Genomic DNA, 12,358 nt, shown 5'->3' on the forward strand with positions numbered 1-12,358 from the left:
AGGCCATACCTAAACCAGGATGAGTATCTATCTTATTTGAGAGACTTCTTAAAAAGGAAATCATATAAATTCTCATTCCAGTATTTAAAAGTTAATTTTTTAAAAAGGGTTGGAATTGGAAGGCCCTACATAGTAGAGGATTTTTGAATAACCATTTTACAATTTTTTCAGAGGAGAGGATTTAAACTGGACTCTACTTTTTTTCACTTTGGAAATACTCTTCTAGATCTCAATTGCTTTTTCTGTTTGATTTCTTTTTCTTTTATGATTGGGGGTTGCTAAATAGTCTGTCAAAATTTTCATATAGGAATCTAAAAATATTTTAAAAATCAGTATTCAGTCTTCTCTTCTCCGGATTCTGTTATCTCAAATACTCTTTTTATCCTACTTACCAAATTAAGTACTCAATAAATATTCTGTGAATAAATAAATTATTTGCCTCCTCATCTTCCAAGGATTCATTTTAATTGTTTCCTACATGCTAATTTTGAGTGTATGGGAAAAAAAATTGTTTTCATCAACTATACAACTGGAAAAATACAGCTAAGCTTATGACCAAATAATGCTGGACTTCAGACAAAAAGTCTCTATGTTTTATAAGGGTGTGTCTGTAGAATAGCTAGATTGCTAAATCCTATCAGTTTCTCTTGGGGGAGGGGGAAACTCAAAGTAATATTGCACACTATGGAGAAATGTAATCAAAAAGAATTTTTTACTTCAAGGGGTTTGCATTCTAGTAGGGACTATGATGTATCACAGTGGTTCAGGCCCTTATCACCTTTTGCCTGGATTTTATTAATAGGTTCCAGATTGGCTTCCCTGCTTGAAGTGTTTTCCATCCTTTATCTTGTTGCCATATTGAATTTCCTACAGTACAGGTTTAATCATGTCTTTCTTTTGCTTAATAAATCCTGGTGACTCTCTATAACCTCAAGGAGCAAATGTAAATTCCTCTCTTGGACATCTAAAGTCCTTTATAATGTGGTGCTATCCTGCTGTTGGTAAAGTAGATCCCGGTGTGGAGTCAGGAAGATTTTAATTGAAGACTCAGGAAGAGTTCAAATTCAGCCTCAGATACTGAGACCTATAATGATTTTGGAATAATGTAACTAAATTCCCATAGGAATGAACAGGTTAACTATTGTGCCACAGTTCCCTTTTATTGTCCTGACTCAGTTTCCCTAATTGTCCTGACTCAATTTCCCTAAATTGTTCTGTCTCAGTTCCTAATTGTTCTGTTCAATCCTGCAGCACCACCCCTCCCTCCTAATCATGATGATTTAGATAAGGAGAAAGACCTTCTATTTTAGGCATCATCAGAATGTTGGGTGCCTCTCCCCATTCTGTAATCCCAATTTATCAGATGTCTCCCATGCCTCTCCCCATCCTGTCAGAACTGGATTGATAGTCCCCATTCCCGCTCTCAGCACTCTGACTGCCCTGCCTCAGTTTACCCCTGTATCTGAGCCATGTATATATATATATATATATATATATATATATGTAATTGAGAACTCACATTGTTTGCTGGATTCTTGGAGACAATAGTCTCATTTAGCCCTGGGACCAAACCATGGATCCATTTGTTCCCAGTAAATTTCTCCCTTTCAAATAAATCTAATCTCTATTTTGCCTCAGTTTTTCCAGCATTACATACCCTTGGATACTGTATATAATAGTTCAATCCTTATATATAAACAACAAAACATCTATCATGTGGCTACCTGGAAAGACTTACATGAACTGAAGCTAAGTGAAGTGAGCAAAATCAAGAGAACATTGTACACAGTAAGAATAAGATTATATGATGATCCACTGTGATGAACTTGGCTTTTTTTCAACAATGAGAAGATTCAAGGCAATTCCAATAGATTCGTGGTGGAAAGTGCCATCCATATCCAGAGAGAGAGAAAAGTATGGAGACAAAATGTGAATCAAAGCATAGTATTTTCACCTTTTTTGTTTGTTTGTTTGCTTGTTGTTTTGTGTTTTTTTTTCCTTTTCTCATGTTTTTTCCTTTGGATCTGATTGTTTATCCCCAGCATGACAAATATGGAAATATGTTTTGTTGTGTTGGGGAGGGGAAAGAGGAGAGGAGGAGAAAATTTGGAATACAAGATTTTGCAGAAATGAATATTGAAAATTATTTTTGCATGTATTTGGACAAATAAGATAATATTAATAGGGGGAAAAATTACCATGTGGCTGCAAATTTGCTGCCAGTCCTTAGACCATTCCTTATTGATATTGGATTCATACTTCCATTAGACGACTGACATCACTCTGCTCTGCCTTTTCCTTTCGCCAGACTCAAATTGATATTGTCCATATCAATTCTCTAAATTACCTTGTCTCATCACTTCTGTATGAACAGTCCCCTCCCTTTCCCTAAAGGCAATCAGAGACCAGCTGGAAGAGAAACACTGTCCCTTACTCATTCACTTCTTAGGGATGACTCAAGATAACTGAGCAGAGTAACATACAAAACCAGTATCAACCAATAACACTTAAGTTGAAATAAATTTATCAAATTAGCCAGTCCAGATATGTAGTAGAGCAAAAGAGAAATTGGATCTGAGCTGGGACAAATTTCATAGTGAGGAAAAGCAGGAAAGCTTGGAAATACTCAATTACTATAGTAATTTAATGCTTGACAAACCAAAAGACTCCAGCTTTTGGAATAAGAACTCAGCATTTGATAAAAATTTCTGGGAAAATTGGAAATTAGTATGGCAGAAACTAGGCATTGATCTACATCTACCACCATATACCGAGATAAAGTTGAAATGCATTCAAGATTTAGTCATAAAGAATGATACTATAAGCAAATTAGAAGAACAAATGACACCCAGATCTGTGAAGGAAGGAATTTATGACCAAAGAAGAATTGGAGTGCATTCTTGAATGCAAAATGGATAATTTTGATTATATTAAGTAAAAAATTTTCTACAAACAAAACCAAGATTCATAGGGAACTGAGAATTTTTTTTACAATCCAAGGTTCTGATAAAGGCCTCATTTCTAAAATATATAGAAAATTGACTCAAATTTATAAGAATTCAAGCCATTCTACAATTGATAAATGGTCAAATGATAAGAACAGACAATTTTCAGATGAAATAATTAAAACCGTTTCTAGTCATATGAAAAGGTGCTCTAAATCGCAAACTAAGGTACCACTACACACCTCTCAGGAACATTGGTTAACATGATAGAAAAAGATAATGATGAATGTTGGAGGGGATATGGGAAAACTGGGTGACTAATACATCACTGGTTCAACAATTCTAGAGAGCAATTAGGAACTATACCCAAATGGCTATCAAACTGTGCATATCCTTTGTTTTAGCAGTGGCTTTACTGTAGGGCTTATATTCCAAAGAGATCTAAAGGAGGGGAAAAGGATCACATATGAAAAAATGTTTGTGATAGCCCTTTTTGTGGTGGCAAGGAACTGGAAACTGTGGCTGAATAAGTTATGGTATATGAATGTTATGGAATATTATTGTTCTCTAAGAAATGATCAGCAGAGAGGCCTGGAGAGACTTATATGAACTGATGCTGAGTGAAGTGAGCAGAACCAAATCATTGTACCTGGCAACAGCAAGATGATATGATGATGCAAGATGATATATGATGATCAATTCTGATGGATGTGGCTCTTTTTAGCAGTGACATGATTCGGGCCAGTTCCAATGGTCTTGTGATAAAGAGAGCCATCTGTATCCAGAGAGAGGACTGTAGGGGATTGAATTTGGATCACGACATAGTATTTTCATTTTTTTATTGTTATCTGCTTTCACTTTGTTTTCTTTCTCATTTTGTTCCTTTTTGATCTCATTTTTCTTGTGCAGCATGATAATTGTGGAAATATGTATAGAAGAATTTCATGTGTTTAATATATATTGGATTATTTGCCACCTAGGGGAGGGGTTAGGGGAAGGGAGGGAAAAAATTTGGAACACAAAGTTTTGCAAGAGTAATTGATGAAAATTATCTATGCAGGTGTTTTGAAAATAAAAGACTTTAATAATAAAAAGGGGCTATTGCTGCCTGTGAAATAGGTCAATGGCTTCTAATTATGCCAAAACTTCAGAACAAAAAGACATTTCTGCTTTTATTGGTTTGGAAGAGTTCAAAAGAAATAACAGAACATAACAGGAGACTTCATATAGTTTATAGCACATGACTGGTTGCAGAGCTGAGGCTTCTTATGAGTGACTGGAAGTTTGATAATAGTGTTCAGCAGCAACCTCTTCCTTTACTTCTGAGAATCCAAGTGCATAAAAACCAACCAGAAATCCTTGAAGGAAAGGTCGGTGGTCTAAAGACATTAGACCTGGTGAGTCCACAATCATCCCCTACCGGTCAGTTAAATTCCTTGAGGCAAAAATAGAGAAGATGAGATGCATTTCTAAAAGTGACCCATTGCAAGCCAGCTGAATTCTAAACAATTATTGACAAAGAATTATGACTTATGGTGTTACAGAAAAAAAAGCAATTATAGGACAAGATCAAATACTTCTAAACAGGATGTATAGGAAAATGCTACAGAATTATAATCATTATTTTACTTTCTCCCTTTGTCCAAAACTGAGTTGAAAAGATTAACGAATGCAGTTTTCTTTTAATTGCAATGTTGATTAATTACAGTACAAACCATAATAACATCTGAAATTATAAAATAAATTTTGAAAGGAAATTTGCATGTCTCCTGGCAACTGAGAAAACTCTGCAAACTTAGGTAACTGTAAACTAAAAGGCCAAAATTATAGAATGATGATCAACATTAATTATCTTCTTGAATCCCACCCAGTGAACATTTAATCAGCAGATTTTTTCTTGAATTCCAAATGTCCCACTCTTTTGACTGGTTCTCTGTTAGCAGTTCTCTTGGACATTCTGGAATTGTTCTCATCCTCAAGGTAACTCTGAATGGGGATCCTCTTCAGTAGAGTTGGCTGACTAATTTTATATATTTTACAGATTATTAGGAGTTCTTTTTATAACCTTTTCTAAAATATATCTCAAAGCAATTTTAATAAATACTTTTAAATTTTATTTCTCTAACAAACCCTTAAACTCAGATCAGACTTTATGATTCTAAAATCATCAATAATAGAGTTATGAGAAAATCATTAAGTTAACAACCTATAGTTTTCTTTAACTTTCAAAGTATTTAAGTTTTTAAATACCCTTGATTTTTTCAAACTGTAATTGATATAAATATGCTATAAGAATTTTTAAAATGATTTTTCAGGGAAGATAGGTAAAGCAGAGAATTGAACATTAGCCCTGAAGTCAGGAGGACCTGAATTCAAATGTGATCTCAGATACTTAACATGTCCTAGCTGTGTGACCCTGGGCATGTGACTTAAACCCAGTTGCCTCAGGGAAAAAAAGACTTTTTCAATTCAATGTTTTTCCTTTTAGAATTACAATGTATTCTGATATAATTTTTTTCTTAGGAAGAGTAGAGGCTTTTATGGATCTTAAGCCTTAAGTGAAATAGCAAACATTTTGTGTGAAGATGACATCTAATACATATTGCATTTACTTATATGTATAAATTTCATTCATATTAAATAAAAAAAATCCTGGGATGGGATGAGCCAGCAAACTAAGTATTTAATTCCAAATTGTATACAATGTTTTGAGTATATATCAAATGAGTTGCCTGTTAGTAAGACATGTTTATATTTCAGGACATTATCTACAAAGAGACAGTAATTCACATTAGATAACAGACCTAAGTAAAACTGACTTCTTTTGAATAACATAAGTTACTCCTCTAAGAAAACTGATTTCCCTCAAATTATTTTCTTCACTAGCAAACTGGAAAAGTTTCTGTTTTCAACTTAAACTAAGTAATTGATTTATACTTTGGTCTGACTAACTTGATATTTTTAGAAATTTCAAGGACCATATCCTATGCAAGAATACATGACTATCTATTTTACAAATCTCAGTATGAAAATGATTATAATCTCAGATTGAAAAGCATAAAATCTTCACTTTATCTTAAAGCAATGTAGAAGTGACAAAATATAGCATTGATAAGATAGTGTTTCATAATCATATCAACAAGTTACAGTATGTCATATCATATCAACCTTACCTTAGTAAGAGATATTTGTATGAATATAAAGAACAGATATGATTATAACAGCATCTGTATTAATCCTAAATCCAAGGACCCAAAATGATTTAGCATATGTATAGTATAATTAGACAAAGCACTTCAGATCCAAATGATTTCAAATAAGGTTAGAAAAAGCAGCCAAGTATATGACAGGATACCTCATCCAGACTCAAATATAACCAGGTGAAAAAATTATTGTGGGGAAACTAAGTCAGGAGATATTAATTTGGCCTTCTCCCTTCCAACCTTTTTCATGTGGATAGAGATCCACTGGCCTCATTCCCATTAAGCTGGACATTTTTCTTGAACTCATGAAACATTATTAGTTCAAGGACACACACACACAAAAATCTGAAAACAAAACTCAGACAATTTGATTATATTCCCCTGAGTTTATTTTGTCACATAGGAAGTCTCACTCTTTATGGGTAAACTTGGATACAGTTATTATAAATTCTCTAGTATTACTGCAACAAATTAGCTAGCAAGTAAAAGTCATCAGACCTTTAAAAATTGCACAAAAGTCTTTAATTTTCTTCCTATTTTGCCATTCTCACATTTCTGAAACCTTTGATTGCAATTAAAAGCGACATTGACAAAATCTGTGTGAGGTTGGCTTTTATGCTTCTTAACGTTGCAACAGTTGAATGTATGTACTTTTCTCTACTTATGTTATATTCTGGTCCTTTAGCTTACACTCCCAAGAAATCCAGAAGAACTATAGCCTAGGTTGTATCAAGTTTGGAGTAAAATAATCTTTGATTATGAGAAAAGAATACAAGCAAGGGAAAGCAAAACAAAAACTTTGTCTTCTTTTATTTATTGTTAGCTGATAATACCACTTTTCTGTAGAGATTTACAACAGAACATTTTATGGAGAAAGAGAAAAGCATGCTTAAAAGTGTAAAAATAGTTGAAGAAGGAAAATTGTATCTTCATACTTGTATATATTCCTCATTGACGTAGAGCTTCATCTCACTTCCTGGAAGTAAAAAGGGAAGCATAGAGAGATCAAAATCTAACTCATCTAACTGAATCCTCAGAAGGAGGAAAGAAAAACAGTACAGGTGGCCTCCATCACTTCAGCAAAATGAAATGTAAAATCCTTTCTACTTTGCAGTTCTTGAATAGATAGCATCTGCAACAAGTAAAAAAATTTTCTAAATGTTCAATTTTCCTTTTCTTTCTTTAAATAAAGATTATTGTCTTTCCTAGAGATATTATTTTGCTTTCTGAATGCCAAATGGCTGGCTAAAACCTTTCTCCTGCTTTGGCTTTCTCTACTTTGAAAGATATTAGTATTGGAATAAAATCTTTATATAATACTGCTCCTTGGCTATGTATCTTCTCTGAAAGGGCTGATTGATTTCTATTTAATTAATTTCTACTTAAAGAAAGACATATTCTTGGATTGGAAAGTTGTTAAGGGACAGATCAATTTTCTGAAAGCCTCCACAGCTGTGGATCATAGCACCTGAAGGAGTTGCAGGGCAGCCTTTGCTGACACAGGTGTTGCAGATTGGGAATGAGATAAATTGGAGGAGGAGGGAAGAGGAGAGAGGTCAGACAGGGCAATGGCTCCTCAGTCAGAGATGTCAGAGAACAGCAACTGCCTCTCCGCCTCCTTGTATTATCCTCTCACAAGAGGAGCTCCATTCTGGGTTGGAATATTCTGGGATCCCCCATATGTCATCTGAACGTGGGACAAGAATTACAAGAACTACCAGATCTGTTCGTGAGAAGAATCCCTCCAAAATTAAGGAGGAAGAGTCCCGGTAAGAATTTTTTATTTGGGGTAATTAAATGGGCCAACACATCAAAAAGCTGAGCCAAGAGACTGATGCTTAAATGCTTGTTCTGACCACATTCCTCTTCTCCATTTGATAGCTTGCCTCCATGATATTTCACAAGATCAGCACCTGCTACAACTATCCAGAAGTGATAGTGCCGCTTGCATTCCTCAGTGTACGGACTATGCTTTGTGTGTGTGTGTGTGTGTGTGTGTGTGTGTGTGTGTGTGTGTGTGTGTGTGTGTGTGTGTGTGGAATAACAGCAAAAAACAGGGAATTGTTAAGAGAAAGGTCAATTCCCCAAGAGCTTTCACAACTGTAGATCACAGCATCTGAAGGAATTGCAGGACAGCCTTTGCTAACACAGATGTTGGGGACCCGGAATGAGATAAATTGGAGACAGAGGGAAGAGGAGGGAGGTGAGACAAGGCAACAACCTCTCAGTCAGAGATGTCAGAGAACAGCAACTGCCTTTCAGTCTTATCCCTTCAACAAGAGATACATTCTGAGTTAGATCTTCAGCAGCCACTGTCAGGTGGCTCCCAGGTATTCCAACAGAAGTCACTTCCTAGTGAGGGAAACCCTAAGTAGTTTCAAATAAACGTGCGGTTTTCTTCAGTTAATCTCTGAAATTATTCACCTCCAGTTAGGAGAATGATGGAAATGAAACCAGCACATTGGAGTAAAATCACAAAAGTAAGGCTTTTTATTCTTATCAGACTTCCCTACTTCGGTTTATATGGAAGAGAGAGATAATGTGTTTAAGATTTGGGATGGAAATTGTTACATTGTGCAACATATAGATGTTATGGATGTATGGGAACTTTATATGTGGGATGACTAATGATTTAGCTTTGATTTGAACAGAATTTGTCTCAAATTTTGTATTTCAGGTCAACTAGGGGGCGCAGTGGATAGAGCACCAGCCTTGAATTCAGGAGGACCTGAGTTCAAATGTAGTCTCAGACACTTAACACGTCCTAGCTGTGTGACCCTGGGCAAGTCACTTAACCCCAGCCTCAAAAAAAAAAAAAAAAAAAAAAAATTGGCTCAAATTTTGTATTTCAGTGTCCTTGCAAATGAAACTTAATTTTTATTTGTAATATTTGTGAATAAAATCAGCATTTCCATAACAGAATATAATTATTAATACAAAAATAAAAATAAAGAATAAAAATATAAAAAATATAAATAATGAGGGGGAGGAAAGCTGGTGGCAGCCAGTCTCTGCTGCCTGCCTCAGCAGCAGCCTCCTAAAAGGGAGGCGGGGCAAAGCCTCCTAAGAGGAAAGAATCAGCTTTACCCAGAGAAGGAACACTGGGAAATGAGTGTAAACTCTTTGCATTTTTGTTTTTCTTCCCAGGTTATTTTTACCTTCTGAATCCAATTCTTCTTGTGTAACAAGAAATTCGTTTCTACACACATATATTGTATCTAGGATATACTGTAACATATTCAACATGTATAAGACTGCCTGCCATCCAGTGCAGGGGGTGAAGAGAGGGAAGGGAAAAATCCGAACAGGAGTGCAAGGGATAATGTAAAAATTACCCATGCATATGTACTTTCAATAAAAAGATAAAATTTTTAAAAAGTTGCTCACTGTTGTTTTTAGGACAATGTGGAGGAAATTCCCCTCCAAACAAACAGAAAACTTCCACAGTTTTGGTCTAGGACCCACATATGCAAAAAAATGTTTGTAGCTGCCCACTTTTTGGTGGCAAGGACCTGGAAATTTGGAGAATGCTATTAGTTAGGGAACAATTGATTAAGGTATAATATATGAATGTAAGAAGAATATTATTGTTTTATAAGAAATGATGAGTAGTTAAATCACTTTGACTAGAGAAATGAAAATTAAGACAACTCTGAGCTGCTACTACACACCTGTCAGATTTTCCAGGATGACAGAAAAAGATAATGATGAATGTTGGAGAGCATGTGGGGAAAACTGGGACAGTAATATTGTCAGTGGACTTATGAACTGATCCACACATTCTGGAAAATAATTTGGAACTATGCCCAAAGGACTATCAAAATCCATACCCTTTGATCTAAGAGTGTCTCTATGGGGTCTGTATCCCAAAGAGATCATAAAAAAGATAAAAGGACCCACATGTGCAAAAATGTAGCGGCTCTTTTTGTAGTGGCAAGGAACTGGAAACTAAGTGGATGCCTATCAGTTGGGGAGTGGCTAAATAAGTTATGGTATAAGAATGTAATGGAATATTATTGTTCTATAAGAAATGATCAGCAAGCTGATCTTAGAAATAGGACATAGTCTTACAGGGTTATCCCAAGGTGGGAATCCAGAGTTGTGAGCTATAAGTATTTAAGTGTCAGCATGGGGTCACTAAGCACCAGCAAATCCCTTCAAAAGGAGGAATTAATAAGGAAAGGACAAGAAATACCATTAGCAAAAAAAATTTTTTTTTTTTTTTTTTAAGTCTGGAGTCCGCTGTTCTGCTATTCACCTACTCTGGGTCAGGGCCCCCAATGGTATCATTTAAGTGAATAGAGAACTCAGCAGATGTTAGAGAAAGGTAGAGAGCTTTAGTCTCTTAGCTCTTAAAAAAGCATTCTTGCATTTCACAGTTATCGGGAAAAGGGAATAAATAATTCTGTGGAGATGGGTCCACCCACCTCACCAGCAATCACTGGCCAATTGTCATAGACAGGTAACTCCAAGAGGATGCCCCAAAATGTCCAAAACTTCTAATATTACCCAAAGCAATGGTCCTGTTTTCAGTTGAGTCCCTCAATCCATAATCCTGAGAAGCTACCTTTGTACAGATAGGAGCTGGCAACTGCTTTTGCTGGTGCTGCAGTCACTAACTCCTCAGCAACCACAGCTATTGGAGATCCAGAGACAGCTCTTGACAGCAAAAACCTTAGCATTGTCAAATGGTTCAAGATCAGAAATGAATATGATTTTATCAGTAGGAAAGACATCAAAACAAATACATCACTACCTTCTCCTTTGCTATTGCACCCTAAGGACCACAGAATCTTTCCATGCCAGCTAAAACCCACAAATGTTGTCTCCTGCAGAAGAACACTATTACCCCTTAGAATTTGAACTCTTTAAGGACAGGTTCTATCTTCTTTTTTATTTATATTCCCACCACTTAGCACAATGTTTTGCATAAAATAAGTACTTAACACATGTTTTTTCATCTATGCTTTCATTTATTTTTTTCTTAGGTTGGAAATGAATATCATTGCATTTTTTACCAAAGGGGAGGAAAGCCTCATATATCATCAAATCAACCTATAAGAATTAGACTTTTGGTCTACTTTGAAATGAAAAGACATTAGAAGATAGAAGAGACATTACAGATAATTTAGTTTCATGATCTCAAATACAAATTAGGAGTCTTTTAAGCTTCTACGATAATAATAGCTGGTTTTATATATTGTCTTAAGTTATATAAAGTACTTTATGAATATCATTTAATTTTCAAAACAACCCTTTAAGTTAAGGTATAATACTCCTATTTGTCAGATGAAGAAAATATGTATTATTTCTTTCTTACAAAACTACCTAAATCTTAATTTTTCTTTATCTACATTTGTTCTCATTATCTACAGAAGAAAAGATACCAATAAAATCACTTAAGGAGTTTCAAGTAGCCTAAGGAAGTCATGTGCCAACATTTTGAAATTCCTCATAGTGTGATTTCCTAATTTTAAAGATGAGAAAAGACATATGAATCTCACATGAAGAAACTGAGGCCCATACTCACATAATGTCATAAAGATAATATATAACAGAGATGGGATTCAAACCCAGGTCTCTTGACCCAAATTTCCTGAATATCCATGCTCTCATCACTTGGTCTACAATATCTATTGATCACCTTGACTTTGTGGAACTTGCTATTAGATATTGTTGGAGTTTAAAAAAGAGGAAGACTTCTAGAGTTTACAGAATGTACATATATTTAAGAGTCAAAGAATAAGTTCCAAAAAACATTATTTTAATGGGTGCATATCAATATTACAATGAATTTTAAGGAACTGCTAGACTTATTTTGGTGACCTCAAATTTCATCCTGCAAAATACCCTTTGACAAATGGAAAAGTAAATAGAGTTAGAATTGTAGCAGGAGAGGACTGTGTGACCTTGAACAGCTAACTCAGTTTACTCAACAAATTCCTATGATTTTGTACTACCTCTATAAGAGTTTATAACTTTTATAATTTTTAAAAAGTATACACACATGTACACATATATAAACACACACATATACATATATGTAAACATGTTTACATATATGTAGTGACAAAAATTCAATAAATTTATTTCCTTTGTAATTTTATGTATTAAATATTATTTTTAAAGGGGAAAGGATTTTTCACAGATTGACAAAAGTTCATAACCCCTTTTATACAATCAAATATAAACTCTTCGGACTGGCATTTA

The sequence above is a fragment of the Sminthopsis crassicaudata genome, chromosome 3, assembly GCF_048593235.1.
Source record: "Sminthopsis crassicaudata isolate SCR6 chromosome 3, ASM4859323v1, whole genome shotgun sequence".
NCBI classification, from domain to species: Eukaryota; Metazoa; Chordata; class Mammalia; order Dasyuromorphia; family Dasyuridae; genus Sminthopsis; species Sminthopsis crassicaudata.